Consider the following 14,519-nt stretch of genomic DNA (forward strand, 5'->3'; position numbering starts at 1 on the left):
GCAGTGAGCAGGAGCTGCTTTAACAGGCATCCGCACTGGGGGCGTCATCTTGTCATGATAACGTGGACCAACCAATCATAGCCAACAGATATCATGCCCTTCTTCTGTAAATATCAGTCTGTGATAAAAGGAGAAGAAGTTGATCAGTTTAGTGCAGGACTACTCAGAGCTTTACATCTGTCCCATGGACAATATTTTACACACTTACAAAACAATACCTGGTAGAAGATCAGGTCTGCACTCAGGATTTCTAGTAAGTAGGCTATGATATGGTGCTGGTTATTGTTGCTTAACAACCTCAGATGCAACCTGCCTCCATGTCCTTGAAAGTTGGTACAGAGTAGGCACAAGAGTACCGCCCAGCAACTGACCGCGTGATTTTTATGGAGGGAAGTGGTTTAAGATGTGGCATGCATACAGCCCCTTATGCTAGCTGGAGTAATCCAAAAGACACAGAGATATAATTACATGTATTCACCTTGCCATGGTTATTAAGCACCAGCGTCAGCTAATCGGTGTAACAGAAATACAAAAAATGGCTTCAGCGTCTCACTTCGGGAGTGATGAAGACACAGAGATTTGTCTTTCATCAATGACAGAGGCTGAGGCTCCCCTGTCCTATATGCAGTGACAGTGGCAGGCTGGCACCAGTGTGGAGGACAGTGTTACAAGAGTAGCTGCTTTTAGGAACAACGTTAGATGAGAAACTACGTAGTGTGTGTGTGTGTGCGAGAAAGAGAGAGATGCAGATGTTCTCAGAGAAGACACCTGTTGATGATCACTGCTGCCATCTTGCACTGGTGACGTTATTTTGAGCCAGAGTCTGTGCAAAAGAAATCTCTGTGGTCTGCAGTTGCTACCCATACACCCGCCCAAACAGTTGCAAGCAGCGAGCACACCGAATGGCTCACAAAGTTGTTATTATGATGTCAGCTCCCCTTTTTATAGAATATGTTAAGGCCTCCATACAAACAGAAACATAACCTGGCTCAATAGGGGTAGGAGGCTGCAACATATGAAAAGAGAGGATGCCACACCAAAGGTAACAATTTACCCACCAGCTTTATTATACCCCAGAACATTAAACAAAGACACAAACAAACTAAAGGAAAACACAAGGGACTGGAGACCCCAGCCAAAAGGAACAAAAGGAGGGAAGACGCTGGGCCAACCACGCAGTGGGCTGTTGCTCCCAGCGTCTCCCCCTAAACTACCTAAAACATGAATTAAACCTAAAGAAAACAAAAGAGACAAATAACGTGACTACTGGTAATCTCCAGCCCAAATTAACACAACAAACTAAAACAACAAAACCCCAGCACCTAAAAGAACATGGGGGAAACGAACCTGTTTGGGGAGAGGAAAAACAAGGGAGGATGAAAAAGATTCCTCCCTACCTGATCTGCTGTATGTGAGCCATGTGCTGTGCCTTGTGCCATGCCTCTCTTGTCTCTACACTCCCTGTCCCTCTTACCCCTTCCTCCTCTCTCTACCTGAGTGCTGATCTCCAGTTCCCCAGTGACCCTGTACCTGCTGGATAAGCGGTTATGGATAATAAATGAATAAACTATCAGAATAACAAACACATGAACATACAACAGTGTGATAAGAACTACATTAACAGAGACCACATTAGGGAAAAATTTACTTGAAATGTACTTTGATCATTTACATGGCCCATGTCTAGGGTGACCATATTTTGATTTCCAAAAAAGAGGACACTCGGCCGGCCACGACATAGCCTACTTAAATGATACACACAGTTTACTCAAAGATGCCTTATAATTTTAATATATTTAAAATTTATATGTATGGATAGAAAATTCAGTTATATTACAAAATAATATCTCTCAAAGACAGAAATTCAGATAGGCCCCTATAGATAGGGAACACATACACACACTAGAGTGTGGCGATCTGAGCCCGACGGTACCCGACGGGTCGGCCGGGTTTGGTCAAAAATGTAACTATAAATTGTATTCGGGCTCGGGTCGGATTTGGTCAGCTTTCAGTGAAAATGTAGTGTAAAAATAAATAAAATCCTATTGTCTGTCCTGTTTATTGCTTGGGCACTGTTATTTACATGACAACACCTGAACATAACACACAGACACATTGGCTGTTTGTTTCTACCTCTCTCCTCTCTGGAAGTCTCGGACGTCCAGCCACCAACCTCCGCCTTGATTAAACGCTGAAAATAAAATAAAAGAGGGAGACAGGTTTTTCCTATTTTATCTTATTTTGTTTTATTTCCCCCTCTCCTCTGGCTAGAAGCGTCGGACCTCCCGCCTCCCGCTCCCGTCTCAAACACGGAGGTCTCCCTCTCCGCAGCTGAGCACCCATGGCGCACGCCCGGCCTGTTAAATAGCCTGTAACCATAACAACTGTGTGACACAAACTCAGTGCTTTGGTCATTAAATAATGTCGGGCTCGGTTCGGGTTCGGACAGAAATATGCTGCCCGTGCCGCACTCTAACACACACACACAAACACACGGAAAACCGGACATTATCATCAGTTTATAAAACCCCCCCGACGCCCCGGACAGGACGTGAAAAGTGGACATGTCCGGGCAAAATAGGACGTTTGGTCAGCCTACCCATGTCCCACCCCTAACATGGAGGGGGTGCGGTTCATGACCTTTACTGCAGCCAGCCACCAGGGGACAATCGAGATGATTTGGCTTGATTTTTTTTTTTTTTTTTTTGGAAATTGTCATTCTATGATCTGAGCAGAGAAGGAATTAGCTCTTAAGTTGTAAAGCAGTAGACAATGTACAGTATAGTGTTAAAAATACTCTTACATTTCTTACCTGTCCAGCAGAAACTTTCGGTCTGAATGCAATGATTGGTCGGAGTTTTCTTACAACCATATGAGAATGGCATTTTAACCTAAACAAAGAAAAGCGTAGAATTTCCAAAAAGGCAAGTGTTGCTTTAAATATTTCCTTCACTCTCATCTCCCATTGTCAGTTTGTTTTGGAAACATCACAATGCTTGCACAAATAGACCGCAGTAATCTGTAACGGGGTTGCTAGTAGGCAGTGTTGTGGGTAATGTGTTACAAAAGTAACACATTACAAAAGTAACATGTTACAGTAATATACTATCTTTTTTTGCAGTAACGAAGTAATAAAGTAAGTTACCAACACAATTTCGCATTACCAACTGAAATAAACTGTTAATTGTTTTAATTTTTCATTCATCCACACTGATCTACGCTGCTCCACTTCAATTAGTGTGCCAGCAGAGAAAAATGTCCCTCAAAAGTTGTTGTGTCTTGTAATGTCATTATATGCTACACTTAACGCACAGTCCCAGATGTGCTGATCACCTGCACCCTTCTAGGCTTTATCATGTTTAATATGTCTCTATTAAAACCTGCAATGTCTACAATGTGTCCCATTCTGCTTTCATGTCCCAAGATTGCTTGAATGTAGCGGGGATAAGGAGCTGTCCTTCAGTTTGTTTTTTCCTTGCCTTGATGATCAGCACATCTGGGTGATGGTAGTGAATGTCTTCCATTCACATCCCCTACAACTGCAGAGCCACATTGGCACACAGTCCCATTCTCACGCACATCTCTCTTTCCATTGCTGTTGTAGCTGACTGGCACACCAGGAATCAGCAGGTGGGTCTTCCAGCTCCGGTGTTTTAATTTGCGCTCATTATTGACTGACTCACACAACATTCCCTTTGTTGTGCTCACCTCAGCAATTGTTTATTGTGTTTTATATAATAGACCCACAAATATTTATCCATATCTCTTGATTATCAGATTTTGATCCTCTGCCTGCATGACCCAGTCTAGACTATTTAATGGTTTTATATCATCACACTATTATTAATAAGAGCAGGGGATTTTAATACAAAGTGGTAACCACTGTATGTGAATGCATGACTGAGTCAGACCTGCGCAGCACTGGATTTGAAATGAACTGTAATAAACTGGAGCTTCTGTGCTTTGATTAACTGCTGCGAAACAGCATGACCCTCATCCATTTAAAATAAACATTAGTTCTTCAGAGGTCATTTTGGTGAAAGTAATGTAAAAGTAGTGTATAAAGTAACTTATTAATAAACATAGACAGTAATATTGTAAACTAACTTACTTTCAAATGAAGGTAATTTGTAACTAATATGTGATGTATTACATTTTGAGAGTAACTTGCCCAACACTTCTAATAGGTATATGGCAAATATAATTAATCTGATTTCTCAGTGCTCATGTGAACACTATATCCCAAATATGATCTGAAACGGGATAAGCCTTATAAACGGGTTATTCATGTCCATGTAAACACACTCCATTATGTATCAGAACGCATTCCATCCCTTCTTCATAAACTTCAGACATTGGCTTTGCCTTTATGGAGTCTCTTCACTCCATTTAACTGCCACTTGTTATTATTTGTGTGCCTCATTACCATCTCGATGCAGTGACTTCCTGAAATCTTGTCGTCACAGTGAGGTTGCCAGGCAGCCAGCAGAGACTCCAGTGTACATGCTAAGTTAATACTAACGGGCTGCCGGCTCCAGCTTCATAATTAACGGCCAGATAAGAAAGTGGTGTTGACCTTCTCATCTAACTCTTGTTAAGAAAACGTTAATAAGCGTATTCCCCAGAATGTCAAACTATGCCCTTAGCAGCTGCAGTGTAGTATATGGTTCCACACATATACAGCATGTATCAGGGGCTACTGTATGTCTGGATCTTCTGGTTGGTCTGAACACAAATAAAGTGAATTCTAAAAAACTAAGAAGAGCCAAAAAGGGAAAGAGGACTATTATGCTAACTTAACCTTGGACAAGCAACTGAAAGTTTTAGTGACTTCTCTATTTTTTTTTTTGTGCTCTCATGAAAATTAAAATACGTGAATATTTATTTTACTGTTTCTTTGGTTGGTTGTTTTCTTTTATTTAATTGCCATAACCTGAAACTATGCATGAAATGCTAGTTATTTGGTCATATAAGAGGCAGACATATGGTGAGATCTCTGAAATAAAGATTTTAAACAGCAACAGTGAATACAGGATTCTGTATTACTGCATATGATTAGTGTTTGTTTGCCAATTAAAAAGGGATTTTTGTTGTATTGGTTGTACTGCTTTACACAAGATAAAAGAGGGGGAAGGCAGATCAGATGCAGCTAATTGTAGCTCTCCTATTCATGTGGCCTTGGATTCATGCACAATACACCAGGCCCACTGTATTATAATACTTTCACACAAAGATAAACACATCCAATGTCAACATGAAAAAAAAAAAAGTTTTTCATTCTCATAAGATGCGTGATGCAGTACAAGGGTACAAGAACAGAACTAGTACAAATGATGTTTGGCCTCACAGTGCATTCTTGGTAAAGACATAAGGCAATGTCTTTACAAATCAAGGTGCAGAGCACAAAATATCATCAAAATCCATGCCAACCTTTTAGCTTTAGCTACTAGGTGAAAGTGAATAAATTTCCATTACCAGTAGTGCAGGCTAGACATTCAAGAGATCTTAACTGTGGCAATTGATGGATAGACCTGTCTCAGTCTGTCTGTGTGTCAGTGAGCAGGGCAAAAAGGCAGGTGTGTATGGCATGTAATCTTGTTCAGTGAGCTCAGGGCAATCCCAGTGTTGAAATGATGAGTTTTCAGAGTGGTGGAGAATCTTTTACTCAAATAGAAACAGAAACACCTCAAGGTAAAAATAACCCACTACAGGTAAAAATCCTAAATTTAAATGTACTTGACCCCTGTGGGTGTTATGTTGTATTGTTACATTATTATTTAATGCATTACTGTGTATGCAACATTTCATCTTGTTGATGGTTTAGGTAAAGTATAGACTATTGGGCTATTTAGTAACACCACATCATATTTTATAAGCTAATAATAAGTTTGTCTATAAAACCTCATTGACAAAGTTATTAGTAGCTATGGCTTTCAAAGAATTAGTCGATTAAATAGTGCAATATTTGCTTTTGAAATGTAGTGCAGTAGCCCTTCAACTGTACATATAGTCCTTGAGTAAATACACTTTACTTCCCAGCACTGTTTAAGGGACAGGCCACAGAGCAGCACAAAGCTAAATGAGTATTCAAGCATTGTGAATTAGCAGTGTGAACTTAAGACAAACATGGAAATTAAGAAAATCTATCACTCAGTGTTTCATCTTAAAACACTGTTAAGCCCAGTTCAGACCAATGATTTGTGATGAGACAAAATCATTTTAGAGCGTTGCAGAGAAAAGTTGCAGAAGTGTGAAATGGCTGGTCTGAGCTCCACTCAGGCTGGCTGATGGGGTCCCCTGTAACTCAGCTGGTCAAATTGCCAGTGGGTGCAAACTCAAACATTTGGACCCTGGTTCATCTGGCTTAAAATGCAGCTAAAGTTCCTAAGTTCATTAAGAGGTTCTTAAATTCCTGGAAAAAGTCTGTTATGGTAAAGAGCTGATCTACCCCATTGGCTGAGATGTTATTGGATAATCATGCAGAACCCTGATTACATTTACTGTATATGTGAATACCCGACCTGGGCCTGGTGGGACCTGACAGTCCTGGGTTCAGATAAATATTTGAAAATGATGTTCAGGTGTCAGGTTGGGTTTGGCATACTTCTTGTTCAGTGCTGGGGATTGTTATTTATGTGACAATACATGAACACAACACAAGCTATCTCAGATGGTATTTATTCAGGTAACATGAGGTAACTAAGAATGAAGGATGTCAAACAAAATATGTCTTCACCTAACATTACCCCAAGCTTGGTATACTTTTGCGGGACATTCTGGCCTTTCTGGCTAGCAGTGGCAACAGCAAACGGAACTTAAACATTGCTGGAAAACAGATCAAGCACAAAAAAACAGTGCTGAATCCATCTGTGGTGGAAGTGTCCACCACAATAATGATGGTTGGATTGTGTATAATATTTCAGTTTACAGTGTTTCAGTAATGTTACATTAACTGCATCAGGTTCAGGTTGGGTCAACTCATTCTCACTCTGACCTCATCACATATCGACGTTTGGTCATGGACTTTCCACGTCGAGATATGACGTGCAAGGTACCCTGGGGGGTATTCCATCAAGCAGGCTAAAGGCAAATCCAGGCTTAAATGGCCAAGTCTGGCTAATGTGAGCCAGAGTTCTGTTCCATCAAAGTGGCTAAGATTAGCCTCACATCGGTAACCATGGAAACCATGGTTCTGGCTAAGCCTGATACATCGAGCTAAACTCCGGTTTCCGTTCCATCAACCTGAGCCACAACTCCGTTCCATCAAGGTGGTTAACCTGAATCCCAGCCTAGTAACCATGGTAACTTATGCTGCCAGGCAATCCTGGTCTGTAGCAGGATTAAGGTGAGAATTAGCTCCATCTATGATCAAAAAATGTTCAATAGACAAGAACAGACACCTAAAAGACAGTTTGCCAGTGCTTTTACACACTCACAACTGTCATGTGATGATAAAATAATATGTAGATCATAAAATATATAACATAATTAATAAAAAAAAATAACTATTAAAAAACAAATTAAAATGTAATAAAAATAAGGTAATTTAAAAAAAACACTTACAACAGTAAAGTCAAAATCAAACTAATAAATCATAACTATATTAAAATGAAACTGAGGCATTAAAAAAATATTGTACATGAATATGTGATTGCTCTCCCATCCCCACCCCACTGTGTTTCCAATTGGCCAGCAAATTCACAGTCAATTAAGGTCAACTGACAACGGCCAGAGAGGGAGAGGGACACACCCAGAGAGACACAGAGACAGAGCAAGAGAGAGTAAATTAGGAAATAATGGCATGCCCCTTCATCGAGGATCCTGTTGATGAGGAGGCCCACATTGTCCAGAGGGCCTTCCAACCACCACCAGCCCCAAGGGTCTTCCAGGACAGGACCAGCCCATTGATACAGACAGACTCCTATCTGTGGGAGAGGTAACGGTTCAGCAGGCAAAGCATAGTGTATCTATGCAGTTTGCTGGAACCACACATTATAAAGGTCACATGCCGCAGCCAGTCTCTGACCACTGTGCAGTCAGTCTGTATTGCACTGAGGTTCTTTGCTAGCGGTACATTCCTGTATAGTGTTGGTGATGCTGAGAGGCTAAGTAAGGCAACTGTTTGCAGAGAGGTAAAAAGGGTGTATTTTATATTCATTTTGATTATTTCTAGCATCACCATACATCATGCATAGGGCTTGATTTGTTCACATTAACATATGGTTATCTTTTATATTTATGAATTAACCATGACACAAAGCAACCACATTAAAATGGGACATACACCATTGTGGTTTGTCTGTTCCTCATCCTATAGCACATGCCATACATTTAAGGGGATTTTCCTTATTTTGATATAATAAGGGATAGAGCTTACAATTGACTCCCAAATGATGAGAAATAGATCACTGATTCACTATCACCTGCATTCACTGAATAGTTTTCCTCATCTCCACTGAACTGTTGGATTTGCTAAATGGAATTTTCTACAATCAATAGATAAATGTTGTGATTATTTCCTATAAACTGATCATTTCAGAAATGTCATAATCTACAATCAATTATGTGATAAATGCGATGATTGACATAAAATAGTTTGATTAAATGCATCATCTGAAATGTACATAGGAATCAGTAGATAAATGTGATAAACAGTCTATCACTAATATTTATTTACACATTTGGTGAATTTCATTAGGCAGACTTGAATTGTTAGATTTAATAGGTGTTCTTATCTACATATATTTTGTCCCTTTGATGCAGGATTTATAGAAAATGATATTATGCTGAAATGCTTAATTTTCTTTGTCACTTACACATTTAGCCTGTCGGCAATATTCTGCCATGCCACCTCCCTTGCTTTATTAATTGCTGCAGTATTGCCTTTTTCTTAATTATGTCCTTATAGTCCTCATACACTTCCATAAGGAGTGTTTGCTCCGCCGTAGAAAAAGCCTCTGTTCGCTCCTTTCCTTTGCTTTTTGACATTTTGCAACATTTTCGGCACTCGACTAGTTTGGGCTTTTTATTTTCCCTGGGCGCGTGCATGAGTTGAGGCTTAACAGGTGAGGCTTGAATTAGCGTCAGTTGGAGCCAGCTGATATCACTTGATGGAACGGGTTGGAGCTAGATTGGGAGTTGGCGTTTAGTCAAACTTCAAGATTACACCTTAGTCTGGATATTCTCAGCTACGTTGATGGAATACCCCCCTGGGTGTGTTAGTTGTTGACGTTCTGAGACAGCATGTCAACTTTAGACTGATACATGTATTGTCTGTTTTCAAAACACACGTCAATTTTCACAGGAAATGTACAGTTTGCATAAAGTCTCGGTACAACACCACAAAATGACATTCTTTTCCTTCAACAACAAATGCACATGGTTATGTTTTGCCAACACACGCACAAGCTTGGGTTTGGGCAGCCATAGCACATGGTTGGGTTTGGGAAAAAAGAACAGGGTTTGGCTTTACAATCTTACAGGGAGCAAACAGCAGCCACCTAGGTGAAAGTCAGTGGTTATTGGACCCATTCACCACCCCTTATGCCTGCCCTACTTGGACTTCTGCGGCCTTAACTTTTGTTGTTGTCCCACTGCATTTTCCACTGATGCTGCTGGGCAACCATCCATGTATCTTGCCAATGTGAAAGGATGGCTTTGACCAAGCAGCAGTTTTCAGTGACTTAGGAGTGTTGCGTGAAACAGGGATACCATTTGTTGGAAATCTATGCCTAATCGAGGGGGACCATTTGTTGTGAATGACAACAGTACTATATATTACACGGTGGAACCATTTGTTGGGACTTAAGCCTCAACTTGGGTCTGACCTCTTAATAGATCTCCAATTAAAGTATCAAAATGGCTATCGGAAATAATTAATAATAATTAAAAATCATTTTTAATTATGTTAAATAATAACTTAATTTACTTTAAATCACCTCATGGGGGAACATTCACGAAAAGGGAGAAACAATAGCCAGTTAAAGATATCAGTCTCATAAAGTTTGCTAAACTATCAATTTGGAATTTTGATTAATAATTAAATAAATAACCATGACCAAATTTAATAGTAAAGGCTGAAGGATTTTGGAGGTTTTGACTTGGCAGAGGTTGACTATTCATTCACTCTTGTGCAATATTAAACAGACAGCAGGTATGATTCCAAACATATTTATTCATAAAGGAAGCAAAACATCAAAACATACAAATTCTAACTAACTATATTAGTGCAATAGGGGAGTGTCTCTGGGACGCCAGAGATCACTGTGTAGCCTCCTGGAGGTGTCGTGGGACCAACTAGACGAAACACTGGTGAAAGGAGGTTCCCACCCGATGACCCCAAAGATATGTTAGTTATCACTGCTCACTGGTCTGTATAGTTAAGCCTTGCCATAATAGCTTATCATAGGGCTTAGTAGGTTATTCACAGAGTGCTGATCCCTTCTCTACACAAACTTCTTGTGTTTATTTGAATTCAGAACTAGCCCAGCTAGTGACTGCTGTGAATAGGGCAGCTGACAACAAGGGAAAGACCACGTGACCGCTTGGAAAGACATCTGACAGGAGGGAAAAGACCCCAAAGGTGCTGGCATGGGCTAGCAACCCATGGTAGCAGTGGTGAGGCCTAGCAGCCTTAGTACAACCAAAATTAGCTACAGCCAACATAGGGAAAATACCCCAAGAGTCAGCGAGAGCAGGGGTGGAAGATGACTCACAGGTGGATTACACGGTAACAGACATTGGAACGGACACGACTATGCATTGGATCTGTGACTCAGTGAAGGATAGGGGCACGGGCCTATCCACCAGGGCTTGAATTAGCAGCACTAAGGGCAAGGCAAGCACATCTGTAGAGGATAAAAGTAGCACAGTTGAGAACAAGATGCTTCGGGTTTGTCCTTGTGGCCGGCAGAAAGTAACATCAGTGAAAGGCCTCAGAACTCATCAGGGAAAGAAGAAGTGTGTGGCAAAGAAAGGGCAGAGTAGCCGCATTGATCAGTACTTCCTAAGAAGTCAGTCCAGTCAGTCGGATGAAGTCCAGCGGCAGGTAGAAAACCACAGTTAGCAGGATATCAGTAACACTGCCACTGAGGAGGAGGAGGAGGAGGAGGAGGAGGGGGTAGTAAGAGAGGATGCAGCTGACACTGAGGCCAGTATGCCAGTCAGAGAGAGAACCATGGAGCAAAAGGTTAGAGTTAGATGGCCTAGGGCAAATGACAGTAAAGAATGGGAGATAGTTAATAGAGATTTGTCAGTAATCTTAAGTAGGCTTAGAGGAAATGCAATAGCAAGGTTAGAAAAGATGGGAGATATAATGTACTCATATGGTGTAGAGAGGTTTGGGGTGCATGAGAGAAAGAGGAGTGACAGAGTACAGTCAGGTAAGGCCATGTTTAGATGACAACGGTTTCTCTAAAAATGGAAAAGTCTGTCTTTTGCATTTCAAATAACTTCTGCGTTTATATGATGACGTTTTGAAATGATCTCCATTCACATGGAGCCGCAAAATCTACTGGAAACGCTGTAGTATGCATGCCAGGCCAATGGGTGACAGTGTAAATTTGCAAAGCAACACCACGGCATGACGCCATGCGCCTGCGCTGAAGCGCCTTCCTCTACAACACGGTGATTACAAACCAAAACAAAGAAGACACAATGGCGAAAGCATGCACAGATAACTTTGTCTGGATGGATGACGAGGTGGAGTTGCTACAGTAAAGGTCCAAACACACTCGGGTAGAACGTACGCAGAACGGACTCCGCGGAGGTCCGCGCGGACTCAAAGCGGATGTCAGCAAGCCCTGTGCACGCAAAGCTCAGATTTTACGACTGCTTGCACTCCGCTCCGCGCACCAGTGACTGCTCAGCATGTATTTTTCATATTGCGGGGATTTTTCACGGACATTTTTACAGGAAACTACAACGTGGAAGTGCGCTCAACTATGAAAGCCCGAATGACTGCGGACATTCCTCCGCGTACATTCCGCCTGAGTATGTTCAGACCTTAACAGATCTACACTTCACTTCAAATCAACAGGGTGAGCAGCACAAACAGAGCTCGGCATTGTTGTTGTGACTGTCAGCTTGCCTAGTGACTGGAACCGTAATGCGCATGTGCGAAAAGTCTCCGTTTTCAGAGGAACTGCATATTGCAAGTTTACATGACAACGGAGACACTGTTGTTTTCCAAAAAAGTTGCACGACAGCGGTGTGTGCAAAAAGTTGCACACACCGCTGTCGTGTAAACAATGGGCCAAAACGCAACTAAAGTTTACTGTTTTCAGTTGAAATTGTTGTCGTATAAACGGGGCCTAAGTCTAGGCGGCAAAGAGAAATAGAGAAGTTAGTCAAGAAAAGTAGACAGTTAAGAAAGCAGTGGAAAAAGGCTACAGAAGAAGAAAGGGAGGGAATTAAGGTGTTGCAATAGTTGAGAAGCAGGCTAGCAGTTCTTAGAAGGGCAGAGCATCTCAGGAAAAAGAGGAGGAAGAAGGAACATGTAAGGACAGGTCTTTCAGGGACCCTTTTAAGTTTGTGAAAGGATTGTTCAGCCAGGAAAAGGGAGGGCAGCTCAAAGCAGAAAGGCTAGAGGTTGAATATTTGAGAAATACATATTCAGATTTATAGAAGAATAGGACTGTAGGTTTCCCACCTGATATCCCTCCATTAGGAGGGATAGAGCATGAAATGGATGTCAGGCCACCTAGGAGGAAGGAAGTTCAGGAGATGGTCAGGCGTGCAAAGGCTTCTTCGGACCCAGGGCCTAATGGAGTCCCCTACCGGTTTTATAAAAGTGTGCCTGATATGCTTAAATTTTTGTGGAAACAGCTAAGAATAGTTTGGGAGAAACAAATTATACCAAGAGCATGGAGTAGGGCAGGGGGTGTCCTCATTCCTAAGGAGAAGGATTCTGTGGACCTTAGCCAGTTCCGGATGATTTGTCTCTTGAATGTGGAGGGGAAGATTTTCTTTACTGTAGCTGCGCAGAGATTAGCTAGCTACTTAGAAAGGAATAGCTTAATAGATACCATGGTGCAGAAAGCAGGAATACCAGGTTTTTCAGGGTGTTTAGAGCATACTAACATGATATAGCACCAGATTCAGGCAGCGAAGATTAACAAAAGGGACCTGCATGTAGTATTTTTAGATCTTGCAAATGCGTTTGGTTCAGTACCGCATAGCCTCATTTGGAGTGCGTTTGACTATTTCAGAGTGCCACAGGTAGTTGTCAATTTAGTGCAAGCATACTTTCAGGACATTAGGTTGTGTCTAAGTAAGGCAGATTTCACAACAGGTTGGCAGAGGCTAGAAATAGGCATCATGGCAGGGTGTACAATTTCTCCATCAGCATTTACTATGGTGATGGAAGTAATCATCAGGGCTTCTAAGTGGGTGGTAGGTGGGGAAAGATGGCAGACGGGTTGCATCTTCCACCAGTTAGGGCTTACATGGATGACATGACACTGGTGACCACAACAATGCTATGTACAAAGAGGCTACTAGAGAAGGTAAATAAGAACCTCAAGTGGGCCAGCATGAAGATCAAGCCTAGGAAGTCTAGAAGCATCTTGATACGTAGAGGGAAGTTAAGTGATAGGAAGTTTGTCATAGAGGATGACGAAATCCCATGTTTATTTGAATATACAGACATGGTGTGTATATGTGTGTGTGTGTATATATATGTGTGTGTGTGAGTGTGTGTGCGCGCGCGCGCGAGAGAGAAAGACAAAGGCAGTTGTAGTAAACAAAGGGCCATTTGGCCTACAAACAAAATGGCTGTCAACAGAGAACTACAGGATGGCCAATTCAAAGCTGGCTTCAGACTGGGGGAGGTCTGTGGTCAGGACAAAGACAAAGGAAAGAAGCGGGAACTTTGAGTTGCCTCTTTGGCGTGTAGCTCTGTTGAAAGCCAATTAGTAAGTGAGTCTATGTGAATGGGATTTGTGTTGCAAAGGGTCTGAATTAGTGCAGAGGATGTTTAGTTGCACACAACATCAGTAACATCACTTAGCTTTGGCGAAGCCAACTAATCAATAACCTTAACCTTAAACCTTAGACCTTAAACAGTCTTGCTTAGCCTGTACAGCTGTGATAATGCTATGCCCAGTTGTTATGTTGCCAATCCTTGAATGGATGGAGGGAGGAGTTGCTTTGTGGCGTGTTGCATTTGTTAGCTGGTGGAAGACGGCTGGAAAGAACTTTGGTTCCAGATGCAGTCTTTGCTGTGTCCTTGTTCTGAAGGTGCAGAAGGACGCTGGTCGCTGGGGGTCCTTGCAGAGGTAGACGTTGGAGTGCTAACTCAACTTGGCCCTCCTTTTTTGTTGGAAAGTTTGTTGCAAACCTTGTGTTTGGCACACTAACTTGTCTGGTTCCAGGTTTTGCTCCTGCTGTGAGCAAGAGGAAGAGGGCGTCTGGGCTGGTCAAGGGCCCAGGAGGAAGAGGAAGACTGTGTGAGAGAGCAAATCTATACCTACAGTTACCTACCTACAGTTTGCCTGGTGACATCACAGAGTCACATGACA

The 14,519-nt window shown here is 41.8% G+C and overlaps 1 pseudogene across 1 annotated transcript in view; it reads left to right on the forward strand.

Moving 5' to 3' along the window:
- Window positions 1-7,796: 7,796 nt before the first annotated feature.
- The window catches only part of LOC144464370 (uncharacterized), a 529,688-nt pseudogene continuing 522,965 nt past the window's right edge, over window positions 7,797-14,519 (forward strand). The window contains exons 1-2 of the transcript XR_013492097.1: window positions 7,797-7,936; window positions 12,322-12,640. The product of XR_013492097.1 is annotated as an uncharacterized LOC144464370 (transcript). The remainder of the gene's footprint in view (window positions 7,937-12,321; window positions 12,641-14,519) is intronic.

This window comes from Epinephelus lanceolatus, chromosome 9 (genome assembly GCF_041903045.1).
Source record: "Epinephelus lanceolatus isolate andai-2023 chromosome 9, ASM4190304v1, whole genome shotgun sequence".
NCBI lineage: Eukaryota > Metazoa > Chordata > Actinopteri > Perciformes > Serranidae > Epinephelus > Epinephelus lanceolatus.